At 32.0% G+C, this 16,827-nt stretch overlaps 1 protein-coding gene across 11 annotated transcripts in view; it reads right to left on the bottom strand.

The window, feature by feature from the left end:
* The window catches only part of gish (casein kinase I gish), an 86,909-nt gene extending 72,252 nt beyond the window's left edge, over nt 1-14,657 (bottom strand). For 8 of the 11 annotated variants that reach the window (XM_017615414.1, XM_017615418.1, XM_017615420.1 and 5 more), the window contains exons 1-2: nt 14,441-14,657; nt 5,033-5,083 (exon numbers count right to left, since the gene is read on the bottom strand). The gene's annotated coding sequence lies outside the window, so the exon portion shown is untranslated. The remainder of the gene's footprint in view (nt 1-5,032; nt 5,084-14,440) is intronic. The other 3 variants (XM_017615423.1, XM_017615424.1, XM_017615425.1) reach the window with 1 other exon arrangement.
* Between the last annotated feature and the right edge of the window lie 2,170 nt (nt 14,658-16,827).

Here is a 16,827-nt window from a genome sequence, read left to right as displayed (position 1 = left end):
ATTGACGCTTATCTAGCCAACAGCTCGCTATAAAGTCACCCTGTACGAGTCACTCATTCGCTGCATACATTTGTACACACACACACACACATTCGCTATCATATCAGACTTGGATCGCTGTGGGTTTTAGTTGTAGTTGTTGCCGACGCTTATCAGCGGCATTTTTTTTTTTTTTGTATTTTTTCTCGTTTTTTTATTTTGCTTTTTTGCCGCGCCTCAATTCACGACTGACGCCACTGTAAGTGTTGTTGTTCGGTGTCTTATGTTTTTTTCGTCTTACGTTTCATACAGTCCCTGTAGGAAAATTTTTCCGTCATTCGAAAATGCGTATCTTTTAATTTTTAGTTGTACTTTACAATATTGGACTGGTGTTATCACAAACATATCAATAATTATCGATATATTATCGATGTTATACATACTCTTTTATGTTAGCGTTGCTTTTGCCGTAATAGCTAATGTTGATTATTTTACCATTGAAGTATGGATTTTGTGAAGTTATCGATAACTTTATCGGTATACATATCGAGAGCAATAAAGATATCGATATTAATATCGATTGTGTTGCGAGCAAAAATATCTGACTGGACAGACTGGATTCCCATGATCCCAGGTACATTGGCACTTAGACGGTTCAAGGATGAAGCACGTAGCGGTATTTATAGGCCTGGCAACAAACTAGTAATTCCAATTGGCAGATGTTCCACGATGTTGCTGGCTTAAGTACTAGTCAAACGCTTGTTCATTTTAAAGTATCAACAGGGATACAAAAGATTGTTCACTAAGGCAAAGAACATAGTGACGCGACAAAGAGAGCGACAAGACATTTTCGGATAATAGCGACAAAAAAATTCCTTTATTTTTCAATATGGCAGCACACAGTGAANTTTTTTTTTTTTGTATTTTTTCTCGTTTTTTTATTTTGCTTTTTTGCCGCGCCTCAATTCACGACTGACGCCACTGTAAGTGTTGTTGTTCGGTGTCTTATGTTTTTTTCGTCTTACGTTTCATACAGTCCCTGTAGGAAAATTTTTCCGTCATTCGAAAATGCGTATCTTTTAATTTTTAGTTGTACTTTACAATATTGGACTGGTGTTATCACAAACATATCAATAATTATCGATATATTATCGATGTTATACATACTCTTTTATGTTAGCGTTGCTTTTGCCGTAATAGCTAATGTTGATTATTTTACCATTGAAGTATGGATTTTGTGAAGTTATCGATAACTTTATCGGTATACATATCGAGAGCAATAAAGATATCGATATTAATATCGATTGTGTTGCGAGCAAAAATATCTGACTGGACAGACTGGATTCCTATGATCCCAGGTACATTGGCACTTAGACGGTTCAAGGATGAAGCACGTAGCGGTATTTATAGGCCTGGCAACAAACTAGTAATTCCAATTGGCAGATGTTCCACGATGTTGCTGGCTTAAGTACTAGTCAAACGCTTGTTCATTTTAAAGTATCAACAGGGATACAAAAGATTGTTCACTAAGGCAAAGAACATAGTGACGCGACAAAGAGAGCGACAAGACATTTTCGGATAATAGCGACAAAAACAATCCTTTATTTTTCAATATGGCAGCACANTTCATACAGTCCCTGTAGGAAAATTTTTCCGTCATTCGAAAATGCGTATCTTTTAATTTTTAGTTGTACTTTACAATATTGGACTGGTGTTATCACAAACATATCAATAATTATCGATATATTATCGATGTTATACATACTCTTTTATGTTAGCGTTGCTTTTGCCGCAATAGCTAATGTTGATTATTTTACCATTGAAGTATGGATTTTGTGAAGTTATCGATAACTTTATCGGTATAGTTATCGATATATTATTATATGTTACATATTGTCGATACATTTTTCACATACATATGAAAAGAATGTACCCATCGATACACATATCGAGAGCAATAAAGATATGGATATTAATATCGATTGTGTTGCGAGCAAAAATATCTGACTGGACAGACTGGATTCCTNCTGTCGTTACGTCGTGAAGTTGCAGTCGTCAAAGTGTTCCGAGCTTGAAACGAAAAGCGATAAAGAGCATAGCGACGAAAACAAAAAAACNCGTATCTTTTAATTTTTAGTTGTACTTTACAATATTGGACTGGTGTTATCACAAACATATCAATAATTATCGATATATTATCGATGTTATACATACTCTTTTATGTTAGCGTTGCTTTTGCCGTAATAGCTAATGTTGATTATTTTACCATTGAAGTATGGATTTTGTGAAGTTATCGATAACTTTATCGGTATACATATCGAGAGCAATAAAGATATCGATATTAATATCGATTGTGTTGCGAGCAAAAATATCTGACTGGACAGACTGGATTCCCATGATCCCAGGTACATTGGCACTTAGACGGTTCAAGGATGAAGCACGTAGCGGTATTTATAGGCCTGGCAACAAACTAGTAATTCCAATTGGCAGATGTTCCACGATGTTGCTGGCTTAAGTACTAGTCAAACGCTTGTTCATTTTAAAGTATCAACAGGGATACAAAAGATTGTTCACTAAGGCAAAGAACATAGTGACGCGACAAAGAGAGCGACAAGACATTTTCGGATAATAGCGACAAAAACAATCCTTTATTTTTCAATATGGCAGCACACACTGAAGCTCGGAACACTTTGACGACAGCAAGCGACAAGCAGCATCTGTCAAATTTTAAATACACACGTTCTTACGGACACAATTATTTTGACGACAGCACGACATCTTGGCTGCAGGACTGCAATTGTCGACGTCGCCAAATTAAATCTATTTCTAATTTTGCCGGCGACAATGAGTAGATGTAGTGCTGCAAAAATAAATTGTCGCAAAATTAATCACATATTCTTGATTGTTCATGTTTTTCTTATTTACTTAAATAAAAATACACAATTTGTGAAATAAATATACCAAAATATCAAACTTTAAAATCAGCTGTTTGCTATGTCGCTGAGGTCTTCAAAATGTTTAAGAAGCTGGCTTCAAGGCGACATTTGTGGACAAAATGATGTCGCTGTCGTTACGTCGTGAAGTTGCAGTCGTCAAAGTGTTCCGAGCTTGAAACGAAAAGCGATAAAGAGCATAGCGACGAAAACAAAAAAACTTGTTTTCGTTGCTTTCTGAGCTGACTGTTGCTTCACTATGTTTTGACGTTTCTTGTCTCTTTCTTCGCTATTATCCGAAAATTTCTTGTCGCTCTCTTTGTCGCGTCACTATGTTCTTTGCCTAAAACAATTCCGTACCTCTAAAAGAAAAAACATTTCATTATCTCAGATTTTCCCTGCAGGGTTTCAACTCTAGTTGACGTTTTTTGTTGCAAATCCACATACATACATTTGTATATCCAAGTACAAAACAAACAAATACACCTTCTCTCATACGTGCTTGCGGAAATGTTAGTCGATATCTTGTCTTGTTGATAGTTCTGTTCTTCAATTGATTTTCCCCCGCATTTTCTTTTAATTTCTAAAAACTTTTATTTGATTTAATTTAGTCGTCGCCCGCACTCTGTTGCCACCGCAGAGCCCTCGGCTGCTCATACGCATTGCATTCAAGTTGGCGTTTCAATGCAATAAAATTGCCGCATTGCATTTGGAATTGGCACACAGAAAATGGGTGGCAGGAAATTGAAGTGCAACGACAATTGTAAGGAAGTACAACAAACAGCGCGGCAAATGTGAAGATCTAATGCTGTAGCAAAATTTTATGAAATTAGTAAGGGAAATGGAAAATTATGTAGAATATGTATTGCAGTGCGCATATTTTAATTTTTCCAAGATTCAATTGATGCGCTCTTAAAGTAATTTTATGGTTGTTGTAACGCAGACGCAGATAATTTAGTACTCGATTTAGTATTACGCTGAGAGAAATTATTTCAAATTATCAAAATTATCAAGTGTACACCAAAGAACGCTAAAAATCACTCAATCAATAAAAAGATTAAGTATCGGAGAACCGGCATTTGAGATAAGCAAGTATAAATAGGCAGCTACACTAACGAGCGTATCGACAAACCACTTGACTTAGANAAAGAACGCTAAAAATCACTCAATCAATAAAAAGATTAAGTATCGGAGAAAAAAAAAATAATAGAACCGGCATTTGAGATAAGCAAGTATAAATAGGCAGCTACACTAACGAGCGTATCGACAAACCACTTGACTTAAGCTGACCTTGTACACACTTAAAAATAAAAATATCAGAAAATAACGCGATAAGCAATCAATTACATACTTCTTCAAGTACTAACACGCTTGCATATATATACAAACAACCAACACGCATATGTATGTTTCGTCGTTATGTAACCGAATGTATTTTTTTTTGGATTAGTGCAAGCATTAAATTTTTGACTTTACGGTGACAAGTGTTTTTTAGTAAAACTACTGCAAACATCAAACAAATATGTATTTAGCGCTTATCAACGTAGTTAAACATGGGCTATATGTATTACATACAGTTGTTTGTGTTGGTCTGGTAAGCCTGGAAACTTCGCCTTGATTTCCTTTTAAATCTCAAGGGGAGATGGAATTTAAAAAAGTCGCTACAGAAGGACCAAATTAGAGAAAATTCCTAGTTTAATTTTGCAAACAAAGTTGTGCTAATATTTCGTTCGTCTGCAATTCTCAACTGCCTTATATAATTTTAACTAAAAATATACCGCCCACTTAAACATATTCGTGCTCCATCAAATGATGGAGTTAATTTGAATTACTTAAAATTATATAAAACTACCTCTTTGTGTTATTTTAGGACTAAAAAAATAACCAGGATTTCACCGTAAAGCCCTAAAGATCAGTTCGTTTTGGAAATCATCTCTCTTGAATGGGTTTCATTCAAGGATTTATATTTAGTAACGCCGATAACGCCTAACATTCTACCGTTAATTATTTTTCACGTCCTTCATAACAGAAATTAAGTTTTTGTTAATTAAATAAAATTTATAATAAAAGAATATGTCTTACAACTAAGAAATGCGTTTATCTTATTTAAATGTACGTACTCAACTGAATCCAACGCTTTTCCACAAAAACCGCGTCCTTAGTTTTTAATCCTGCAATGGTAATCGATGCAAATAAAAACGATAGTAAATAAAAACTTTTCCAAAAGCAGTTGATTACAGAATACTGAAATTTAGATTTGCTGCACAATATATTNAGTAAATAAAAACTTTTCCAAAAGCAGTTGATTACAGAATACTGAAATTTCGATTTGCTGCACAAAATATTTAATCTCTCCCCGTGTCTGTAACTTTTGTTTAATTTAAGTTTTTTTTTATTTGAAACACTAATAAAAATAACTACAGCTTGATTTCGTAGTTTTCACCAGTAATTCAAACTACGCATCAGCGAACGTTTTTAAGATTTATTTAAAAGTATTTCCCATCTTTTATTTATATTCTCTATTTTTTAACTAGATTCTTAACTTTTTTTTAAATTANATCTTTTATTTATATTCTCTATTTTTTAACTAGATTCTTAACTTTTTTTTTAAATTGAATGCCTTATTTTTTAGCTAAATTCTTCATATTTAAATTAATTAAAGATTTTTTATAAGTTTTGATGTCACAATTGGCCAAATTTTTTTATGTCTTTCACTTAATTTTTTCTTTTTTTAATTTCGTTTTCTTAATTTTCTATTTATCGTTTAATTTCTCATTTATTTCATTTTTGGACATACATTTTTAATCTTTTAGTTGTATTATTTAACTAGACGCTTAATTTTTTCATAGAATCCTTATTTTTTTAACTAAATTCTTAATGCTTTATTAAATTTTATATTTTTTTAATTGTTTCTTTTTTTAATTTTATTTCATTGTTTATTTTTTTGCCACGCTTTGTTGTGTTGTGTTTTATTTTAATTATTTATTGTTTTTTATATTATTTANAAATTTTTTTATGTCTTTCACTTAATTTTTTCTTTTTTTAATTTCGTTTTTTTAATTTTCTATTTATCGTTTAATTTTCATTTATTTCATTTTTGGACATACATTTTTAATTTTTGAGTTGTATTATTTAACTAGACGCTTAATTTTTTCATAGAATCCTTATTTTTTTTTAACTAAATTCATAATGCTTTATTAAATTTTATATTTTTTTTAATTGTTTCTTTTTTTAATTTTATTTCATTGTTTATTTTTTGGCCACGCTTTGTTGTGTTGTGTTTTATTTTATGTTATATTTTTAATCGACTTCAAAAAAAGGAGAAGGTTATTTTATTTTAATTATTTATTGTTTTTTATATTATTTCTTTATAAACCTAATTTTTAATTTTTGTATGAATATATTATATTTTTAAATATTTATTGTATATACATACGAAGATTTGATGTATATTTTTTTGTAATTGTGGTTATTTAATGTTTATTTTATTTTTAATTTAGCTTCACTATAATTATTACATTTTATTATCTAAATCTCGTGCATTTTTAATTTTGTATTAATTTCTACGTTCCTTACTTTATTTTTCATCTTTTTATTTTATTTTTATTTTTTTATTTGTTTTTACTTTCCTTTTTATTTTGATTATTTATATCTCTTAGATTTTTTCCTATTCGTTTGAAACCAATACGTCCAACAACTTTTTGTCAAGCTTCTAAGATTTGCCCGTCTTCAATCTTTCGTAAGGCTAAAAATATATTTTTATGGAATGAACAAAAAAATCTCGCCAACTGCCACAAACGCATTTTTATGATTTATTAATCTCTTAAGGGTTTTCCTGCTTGTTGATACATACATTTGAATCTCATGGGAAATTTTGCTTGCAAAATTTTAGAGNCTATTCGTTTGAAACCAATACGTCCAACAACTTTTTGTCAAGCTTCTAAGATTTGCCCGTCTTCAATCTTTCGTAAGGCTAAAAATATATTTTTATGGAATGAACAAAAAAATCTCGCCAACTGCCACAAACGCATTTTTATGATTTATTAATCTCTTAAGGGTTTTCCTGCTTGTTGATACATACATTTGAATCTCATGGGAAATTTTGCTTGCAAAATTTTAGAGGCTCTTAGTAAACGCGATCCACTTTTTACTTAAATTTTTATTTTTTTTTTTACTTCCATGATATACTTTTTTCTCTTCATTTATTAAGATATGTATGTATATACAAAACTACTAAAACTATTAGCTACTAACTCTACGCGCATTTTTATTTCCGTTCATTAATCGTTTCTTTCTTTCTGTCTTTATTTCAAATCCACGCGCCGCTTGTACAATTATCATTTTCCGGTGAGCAAGAGAATTGATAACAAACCACTGTGAAGTCACCAGCACTAATAAATGCAGTACCACGAAAGCACTAATTATTAAATTTACACCGGTACGAACCGAAATTATGAGGCCGAGAGTAGAGCAAGTGGACGAGAAAAAAAAAACTTATACAAAAAAAGCATTAATATGAATAAATGGAAAAAGTAATTTTAATTTACAATGAAAACTTTGCGCTGNGCTTCTAAGATTTGCCCGTCTTCAATCTTTCGTAAGGCTAAAAATATATTTTTATGGAATGAACAAAAAAATCTCGCCAACTGCCACAAACGCATTTTTATGATTTATTAATCTCTTAAGGGTTTTCCTGCTTGTTGATACATACATTTGAATCTCATGGGAAATTTTACTTGCAAAATTTTAGAGGCTCTTAGTAAACGCGATCCACTTTTTACTTAAATTTTTATTATTTTTTTACTTCCATGATATACTTTTTTCTCTTCATTTATTAAGATATGTATGTATATGCAAAACTACTAAAACTATTAGCTACTAGCTCTACGCGCATTTTTATTTCCGTTCATTAATCGTTTCTTTCTTTCTGTCTTTATTTCAAATCCACGCGCCGCTTGTACAATTATCATTTTCCGGTGAGCAAGAGAATTGATAACAAACCACTGTGAAGTCACCAGCACTAATAAATGCAGTACCACGAAAGCACTAATTATTAAATTTACACCGGTACGAACCGAAATTATGAGGCCGAGAGTAGAGCAAGTGGACGAGAAAAAAAAACTTATACAAAAAAAGCATTAATATGAATAAATGGAAAAAGTAATTTTAATTTACAATGAAAACTTTGCGCTAGGAAAGAAAGCGAGAAGCGAGCAACCAACGAGCAGCGACACTAGGCAATTAGAGTTTTGTCTAATATTATGACCAAAAAACAAAAAAGCACTCTGCGAAAACCACATTTATAGATTTACGAGCGTTATTTATGCCTCTTACCGTTACATTTTATTTTAAGCTAATTTCACACAAAAAAAAGTTATTTTTACAATTGAATGAATGTGTAGCAACGAGCGAGTTGGAGAATTGCAGAGCTGAGTAACTAACTAACTAAGGCAATCGTATGTAAATTTAATGCACAACACGCTGACCCCACGGAAATAAATGGAACAGTGTTTGGAACGAGTTTACGATGCCAAACATTCTGGTTTTATGTACGATATTTTTTGTGTGTGTGTGTATTAATTGAAGCGAACGCATTGCATTAATTGTTGCCGTTTAAGGAAAAATAAATATAGTTTCAGCCGGCTGCGAGTTGCCAATTAAGGCGAATAATGCTGTATGCGGAATTTTATGGCCACTATAAAAAAATGAAAGTATTTTATGTTTAAATCACAAATATGGCAGCATGCGTGTGAAATTTAAAAAAATAGCATTGCTTTTGTGTTAAATTTGGAAGTGGGAAATAGATTCGAGCGCATCGTAAAAAGAAAGCAAAATGTATACTACGAGTATGTAAAATTCGCAAACTACTTAAAAAAGTTTAATACGATTTTTTTTTTTTTACTTAAGTAACCCATTAGATGTTCAATCAAACATCTGCTGTAAAAACAATTTAAATTGACGATTTTAAAATCATGTATAAACCTTTTTTCGAAGATATTGTTTATTATTTTCTGATGACTCTTATTATTATGAATAAGAAATACCGATTACTTTTTAAGCACTGGTAATAAAACATAATGCTTCATGATTTTTTCGGCCTTTATTTTAACTGTTCAAGATTATTTCGAGGCAGTTCAACATAAATTAGCAATTTACCGGATTCTTAATTCCGTTTTCTGAAGTTGTGTTTAAAATTTATCTGCCCTTCAAACGAATTTTTTTTCAATTTTACATGAATATTTAAACGGCAGTTCAGTTTAATTTAGGATTGTTATTTAAATGCCATTTAGCTTTCGTTGGGCTTCATATTAACTTTATTTAAATATACCAAACAAGTGGCAACACTGTTGCTTGTTCCTTGAAGTTGTTTTTGCATTTGTTTGTTTGTTTACATTTTGTGGCGAGCAGCTGATTGTTTGGCAAAATTGATAAAACAATCTATCATCAATCTTGGTTGTTTGCAGAAACACAGGGTTGCATAGCTCATATTTAAATAGCCAATATTGGCTATGGGATTTTTCGTGTTCTACTTTTCCTAAGTATTTTTACGAATTTTTCGTGCTCTATTTTTCAGGACTCATTCTGGACTATTTGTGTTTTACTTTTCGGGACTTTCTGGGACTTTTTTAATATATTTCAGTGATTTTTCGTTTTTTACTTTTTCTAAGTTTACGAGATTTTTCCGAACTTTTCGGAAACATGCAGGTCAAAAAGTTTATTTTAAACTTTACTTTTATTGAATACATAAAAAAATAACAAGTACAAATTATCGGTTTCTTTCTGCTCCAAATAATATCGATGTTTCTTGCTCAAAATAATAATAAAAGTCAAAAGAAATTGGATTTTCTTTTTATTATAAAAGGCCCTACCCAAGTCTGTACTCAAAAGTGGTCAACATCTGGAAACAATTTAAGACAGAAAAATGTTTCTGCGTTTAGTTTCTGTAAAATAGGCGTTTGAATTCTACCTAAGCCATTTTCTATGGGGGCGTTTTTATATGTATGTAAATTTATTTATAGTCAATGGTTTGTCATATTATGACAATAATGGATAAGTTTCAAAGTTGATGGTTTCGGTAGAAAAGTAGTGCGGGAAGAAAATCACACCAAAATCAACTGGTAATAGAATAAAAAAACAAAAACAAAAAGTCAACTGGCTAGAAATAGAAAGAAAAGTGGCACAAAACAGGTTTTGAAGCGAGCAAAATTTAAATACACACCTAAAAAAAGTGTTATAAAGAAGGTGGAAGAGGAAAACATTAGGCAGAAGGTAGAATCAATTACACGCACAAATAAAAAAAAACTGCCTCAACTTAAAAAAATGGTAATTGTTCAACTGTGCAAATAAAAGAACATGACAAATGAAAACCCTAAAATAAAATGGTAACTTCATGGTAACTCGTTTAGAGCAATCAAATTGGGAAGTCAACGAATACCTGGCGACGAGTAGACCAGCATAAAACCGGCAAATTTTGTACGAGTAAATGAAGCAGCAATGTGAGCATTAAAACGTATAATGAGAGGCCAGCAAAGTGAATAAATAGACAGATAGTTGAAGAAAAAGTCNGAATACCTGGCGACGAGTAGACCAGCATAAAACCGGCAAATTTTGTACGACTAAATGAAGCAGCAATGTGAGCATTAAAACGTATAATGAAAGGCCAGCAAAGTGAATAAAAAGTTAAGTGTCTTGAATGTTTGTGCATTCAAGTAAAAAAAAAAAAAACTACGAATAGCACGCAAAGAAAGGTGTAGTTAAAAATTGTTGGTGGGGCGAACATAAAATGCTGGCAACGAAAAACACATCGCAAATGCTGTGGCTCAAAAGAAAAATGTGTGAGCGATGGAGTGAGAGAGAGCATAGTGTATGAGAAAGCGCTCACTCCAAAAACCATCTGAGCAGACATTTAGCCAACGTTTTCTCGTTGGAGGCACACAAAAGACAGCTGATTGGAATTGAATAAAAAATAAATAAAATGTAAAGAAAACAAAAATATAATTATTTATAAGCCTAAAATAAAAGTCTAAAAAAGGTTACAGTAACAATATAAACGTGAGCTGATTATTAAGTACAGAAGAAAAGCACAAACAAGCGCGTCAGTAGCGGCAACAACAGTACACCATATACATATGTACATACATACATATGCACAAACACAACACAAATAAATAGTGAAAAATAATCATTTAAAAATTTAGAAGAAAAAAAGGCGAGTGAAGAAACAAACGCAGCAAATACCGACAAAATTATTATTTTTTGGTGGAAAATAAACTAAGTGTGTAGTATTTGTGTGCGTTTTGGGTATTACGAAAACCAGCAGGGCAAAGAATTAAGTATGTAGCTAAAGAGCTATGAATTATTTTCCAGGTGAAAGACTTTGAAAGGAAGCAGCACAACAAAAATGCATAAAAACACACACACACCAGAAAAAAAAAAACTAATACGATGACGAGGTGTATTCAAACTTAAGTGGGTTATAAATATCTTAAGTACATACAAATATATGTAAATACATGCATATACATATATACACACATTGTGGCATGTTGTGCGGCGTCGTTGCTGTGGCCAATTTAGAGGGTTAAAAATACNTATAAATATCTTAAGTACATACAAATATATGTAAATACATGCATATACATGCATATACATATATACACACATTGTGGCATGTTGTGCGGCGTCGTTGCTGTGGCCAATTTAGAGGGTTAAAAATACATACATACATACATACTTAATGTGTGCGCAAAATGGAAAAATATTGGAAAAATTAAATTAATGTATGCACATATGGAGAATTTAGTATCAGACAAAAGCTTTATCGTGCATTGTAAGCGAAATTTTTTCGCTTGAATTTTTAATTAATAAGGAGAAAAAAAAGNAATGTGTGCGCAAAATGGAAAAATATTGGAAAAATTAAATTAATGTATGCACATATGGAGAATTTAGTATCAGACAAAAGCTTTATTGTGCATTGTAAGCGAAATTTTTTCGCTTGAATTTTTAATTAATAAGGAGAAAAAAACAAAAACAAAAAACACGAAAGCAAACTTGTAAACAAAACTGGCAATAGTACTATGTGGTAATTTTTGTTGATTGTAAGCATTTGAGCTGCAACGATTCTTTGGTGTAAGCGTAGTACATATTTTAATTTGTTAATAGCTATGTCTGGTTTTGTATGTTTTATTGGATAAAAGTGGATCTCTTATTTATATTATTTTGAGTGTAAAGTCGTAAAAGTGGGTAAGCGCGAAAGATGTACTTTTTCTCTTTCTTATTTTTACGGTTTTTGGATAATCTTTTACTTGTGGAAATGTAAACAATTTAGTTTAAAACGCATTATTCACGCATAAATTTGGTTTTGCCAACTGACATTTAAAGGTAAACTTTATTTTGTACGGTTTTCATGAAATTTTACTTCTGTATAGTTTTTAGAAAATATCACTCGAAATTCTGAAAGTAGAAATGTTTTCAACAATAATCCTTTAAATCCTGTTACTAAATGGTCGCTGCTTAACCAACGTCATATGGATAGCAAAACCTTATCTATACACACCGTGTAAAAATTATAAACGCATCACATACTTATTGAACAGTTTTAACCATTTAATTTTTTGTTATTTTTTTTTTCATACAGTTTATTCTTAAGCAATAGTCGTACAAATCCAAGTTTCAAACATTTCAAGCTTTTTAATTAAATTTCTTACAAAATATTTGAGTATGCAGTTTTGTAGCCCATTAGTAACATAAAGTCGTATGTACTTAACATACTTACTTACCGTTGATTTTCGGTATTTAACGTATATTTTTATAAAAAATAACTAAACGAAATAACAAAAAAAAATTATTAAAGCTAATCGATATATGGGGGATTTCTAATTTTGACACGGAGTGTATGTATGTATTTTTTGTATCGCTTTTACTCGAATTTCTGATTAGGGGCTGGGATTTAGATCAAATATTATCTTTTTCCTGACGCTTTCTATTTATGAATATTCTAATCGCAGACCTTAGATCCACAAACAAAGTTTAGCTATTTTAAGTAATTTTACAAAGTTTTTATATTTTTTTCGTCGCCTAATACTTCCATAAATTTATACCTAAATTTTTTGATTATACATATTAATTATTATATTGGATATTTTTCACTTTTGGCGAGAAATTCTTAAAGATCTATATTTTATTTTATATACGCATTCTTGAAAAAACTGTCTAAAGTCAGATATATACAAAAATTTGGCACTGACTTTTAGTGTTAAAAATGTCTGTAATACTTTACTTAACCTCTACATATTTAATATGAAAAGTATATTTTAGTTGATTACATTAACCGGTTTTACGAAATCAATTTATGCAAGTAAAAAATTATTTTTTTCCGTCAGTTTCCATATTAGATTCAAATAAAAGCAATCATTTTCCACTTAAATTGCTTCCGTTGAAAGTGACTCGGGAACTCGGGAATTAACTGCACTTAATTTTAGGTCAACGAAATTCGAGCGCTGCCATATTATCAATTTAATAAAAAAAAGTATGTATTTGAAGTGTTAATTATTCCGCCGATTCTTTTCTAGTTGTTGTTTCATGTTATATTTTTAGTATTTTTTTTATAATTTATTATGGACATATTTAAATTAAAGCTTCTCTCGTGAAATGGTTCTCAAAATTCAGAATCATTTTTACTGTATGATTTAAGGAAATAGCAGTAAATATAAACGAACTTATTTTGAGGTCTTAACCTTTTACATTGACTGTAATATAATTTAATTCATCACTTCTATTTACCCAGCTTTTTTATTTTGTTTATTTTATTTTATTTCACCCTACTTTATTTTATTTCGTTTATTATTTTTGTATATATTTTTAACTAATTAATTAATTTATTTTCTTTTAACTTTATTTAATTTGCATTGACTATTTATTATCAGATATTGACGTTTTTATTTCGCCATAATTCAGTTTACCAATTTTAAATCTACGATCTAATGAGATTTTTTATTTTTTTTTTTAGTTTTTCGTTTCACAACTTTTTTATTATTAATTTTTCTAATTCATTAGCTCGCACATGTTAACCGTTTTCTCATTTAGGTGGCTTCAATTTTTCTGCTCTTGAAGCGAAAAATCGCTTTTCAGCACAACTTGAATTTAATCGTTGTTTTTTCATCGAAACAGAAAGTTAACAAACAATCAAACCACTTGAACTGTATTCTTTAGCAAAATCGTACGATTTTGTATGCATTTAAGTAAAAAAAAAAACGAAAGAATATACCAGCAACACCTTTTCTTCTCCAACAACTATCAAAGCCACTAAATAGTAATAATAAAAATCAACAACGGCAATCCTTGTCCACTTATTTTTGGCATTTTGCGACAGAAATTGGCAGATGCTTTAAAAAAGCGCCCCATAGCAATTATCTGTGCTTTGAGTTTTCTTATAAATACAACACATATGTACATATGTACACATAACTATTTGTATACAAGAAATTAGAAATAAATTGGTACAACTCAATTTGTTGTACAGCACGCACACTGTATTTAACTTATTTTTATTTTTAATATTTTCGCTGATCGGAATACTGCAGTTAACGCAGATGCTGGCGTTGCGGCTGACTTTGTTCACCGTGCACGTTTTTGTTGTATTTTATTTTTATTTATTCTTTTCAATTAGTATTAGTAGTAGTGTAGAGTATTATAACACGCCTTCGCGAACAACACCGTTTTTGCAGCAGTGCAACTTCCCCGGCAAACGACTGAATTTGTACTAATGGCAAAAACACATCGAGGGAGATATGAGCGCAAGCAGAAAAGCAAACGAGCAGGCCAAAGTCAGTGTTGCCACGAACAAATTTTTTTCCTTCCAAATTTTTTGGGCGTTTTAAATTATTATTTTTTTAAATGTCACGTTTATTAAAAATGTAGATATCATAAAATTTGGGTGGACTTTAGATTGGACACCCCGGAGTACAGCATTAAGGAAAATATGGGAGGTAGAGGGGGGTCTAACAGTTCCCTGTATGAAGTTTCAAAGCGCGCAACCTTATACTTTTTAAGGAATTTGTTATTGAAGTTTGTAATTGTAACCAACTTGTATGGCACTATTTTACAATATATAATGCACTTTCCACTTTTCCGTCGGCCGCTGTGGTGTAGTGGTAAGCAGTGCGCGCTTCCACTCCACAATGCCTGGGTTCAAACCCTGGTCAAAGCAACATCGCAAAAATATAGAAAAAAGGTTTTTTCTTAACAGCGGTCGTCCCTCGGCAGGCAATGGCAAACCTCCGAGTGTATTTCTGCCATGAAAAACAGCTTCTCATAAAAATACAATCGCCGTTCGGAGTCGGCGTAAAACTGTAGGTCCCTCCGCTTTGTGTGACAACATCAAGGCGCACGCCACAAATCGGAGGAGAAGCTCGGCCAAACACTAACATATGTGTAAGCGCCAATCTATTATTATTATTATTATTAATGCACTTTCCACTAAATTTACAGGTTATTTACATTCAATATATGCGCAGTTAGAGTGTGCACGTTCAAACAAATAAATAATTTTAGTATATTACAGCTTTTTTATCAAAAATTGATTGTTGTTTAATTTTATGAGAGTACATGCAGAATATGTGCAAATGGCAGCAGGACTGTGTTGCCATATCTATAAAACCAAGAGTGGAAAGCAAGACCAAAGAAAATACGATAAGGTTCTTTTGTTCAGATAAAAATAAATAGTAGGGGGCGGCTTGGGGTCATATTCCCCTCTTCCGGCAACACAGAAAGGAGAATTCTACGTAGTGAGGGTTATAATCCCTAAGTGCGGCCGAAGGCCGCCTACGCAGAAAGGTGCAGTTGGCTTTCCTTTATGGCCAACCAAAATAGGCATCACTGGGGCGCCAGCCCCAGGTTTACCACACAGAAAGGGAATTCTAGTTACCTCATCCTTTCCCAAGGTTACATCACAGTTAGGTCACACAGAAAGGAGAATTCTACGTAGTCAGGGTTATAATCCCTAAGCGCGGCCGAAGGCCGCCTACGCAGAAAGGTGTTCTATGCAAAAGGTGTTCGGCCCCATTTCTATGGCAACACAGAAAGGAGAATTCTACGTTGTGAGGTTATAATCCCTAAACGCGGCCGAAGGCCGCCTACCCAGAAAGGTGTTCAGCCCCTGATCCCCCTACTATTTATTTTAATCTGAACAAAATAACCTTATCGTATTTTCCTTTTAATCGTATTTTCTTTTGGTCTTGCTTTCCACTCTTGGTTTTAGATATGGCAACACAGTCCTGCTGCCATTTGCACATATTCTGCATGTACTCTCATAAAATTAAACAACAATCAATTTTTGATAAAAAAGCTGTAATATACTAAAATTATTTATTTGTTTGAACGTGCACACTCTACTGCGCATATATTGAGTGTAAATAACGTGTAAATTTAGTGGAAAGTGCATTATATATTGTGAAATAGTCCCATACAAGTTGGTGAAAATTACAAACTTTAATAACAAATTATTTGAAAACTGTAAGGTTCCGCGCTTTAAAACTTTACATATACCCCCTTTAGAACCCCCTCTTCCCCCCCTATTTTCCTTAATTCCGCACTCGGGGGTTACCATTCTAAAATTTTCCCTAAAATTTAATAAAACTATAACACAGCTAGTAAAATAAAAATAAAACTAACTCCGTATAGCAACTCATTTTACTGTACGGACTTGTACAAATGTATTCTCTTTACGTCGGGAATACCTATCAGGTAGCCAGTAAGAATTCTAAGGCCCTCATCGCACCGGCTCATTTCATGTAGTCTTTCCGAGGTCCTGCTGGAAAGAGGTTGTCTCATTACCTTTGACTTCCGCTAGTGGGCAGCAATCTGGCATTCTTCCCAACTTCTAAGTAGTTCTGCAGGGTATCCTTTAGATGTAACG

This window comes from Rhagoletis zephyria, unplaced genomic scaffold, assembly GCF_001687245.7.
Source record: "Rhagoletis zephyria isolate East Lansing unplaced genomic scaffold, Rhagoletis_zephyria_1.1 Rzeph_scaffold_01014, whole genome shotgun sequence".
NCBI classification, from domain to species: Eukaryota; Metazoa; Arthropoda; class Insecta; order Diptera; family Tephritidae; genus Rhagoletis; species Rhagoletis zephyria.
The sequence above is the reverse complement of the archived record's forward strand: the minus strand, read 5'-3'. Positions and strand labels throughout refer to the sequence as shown.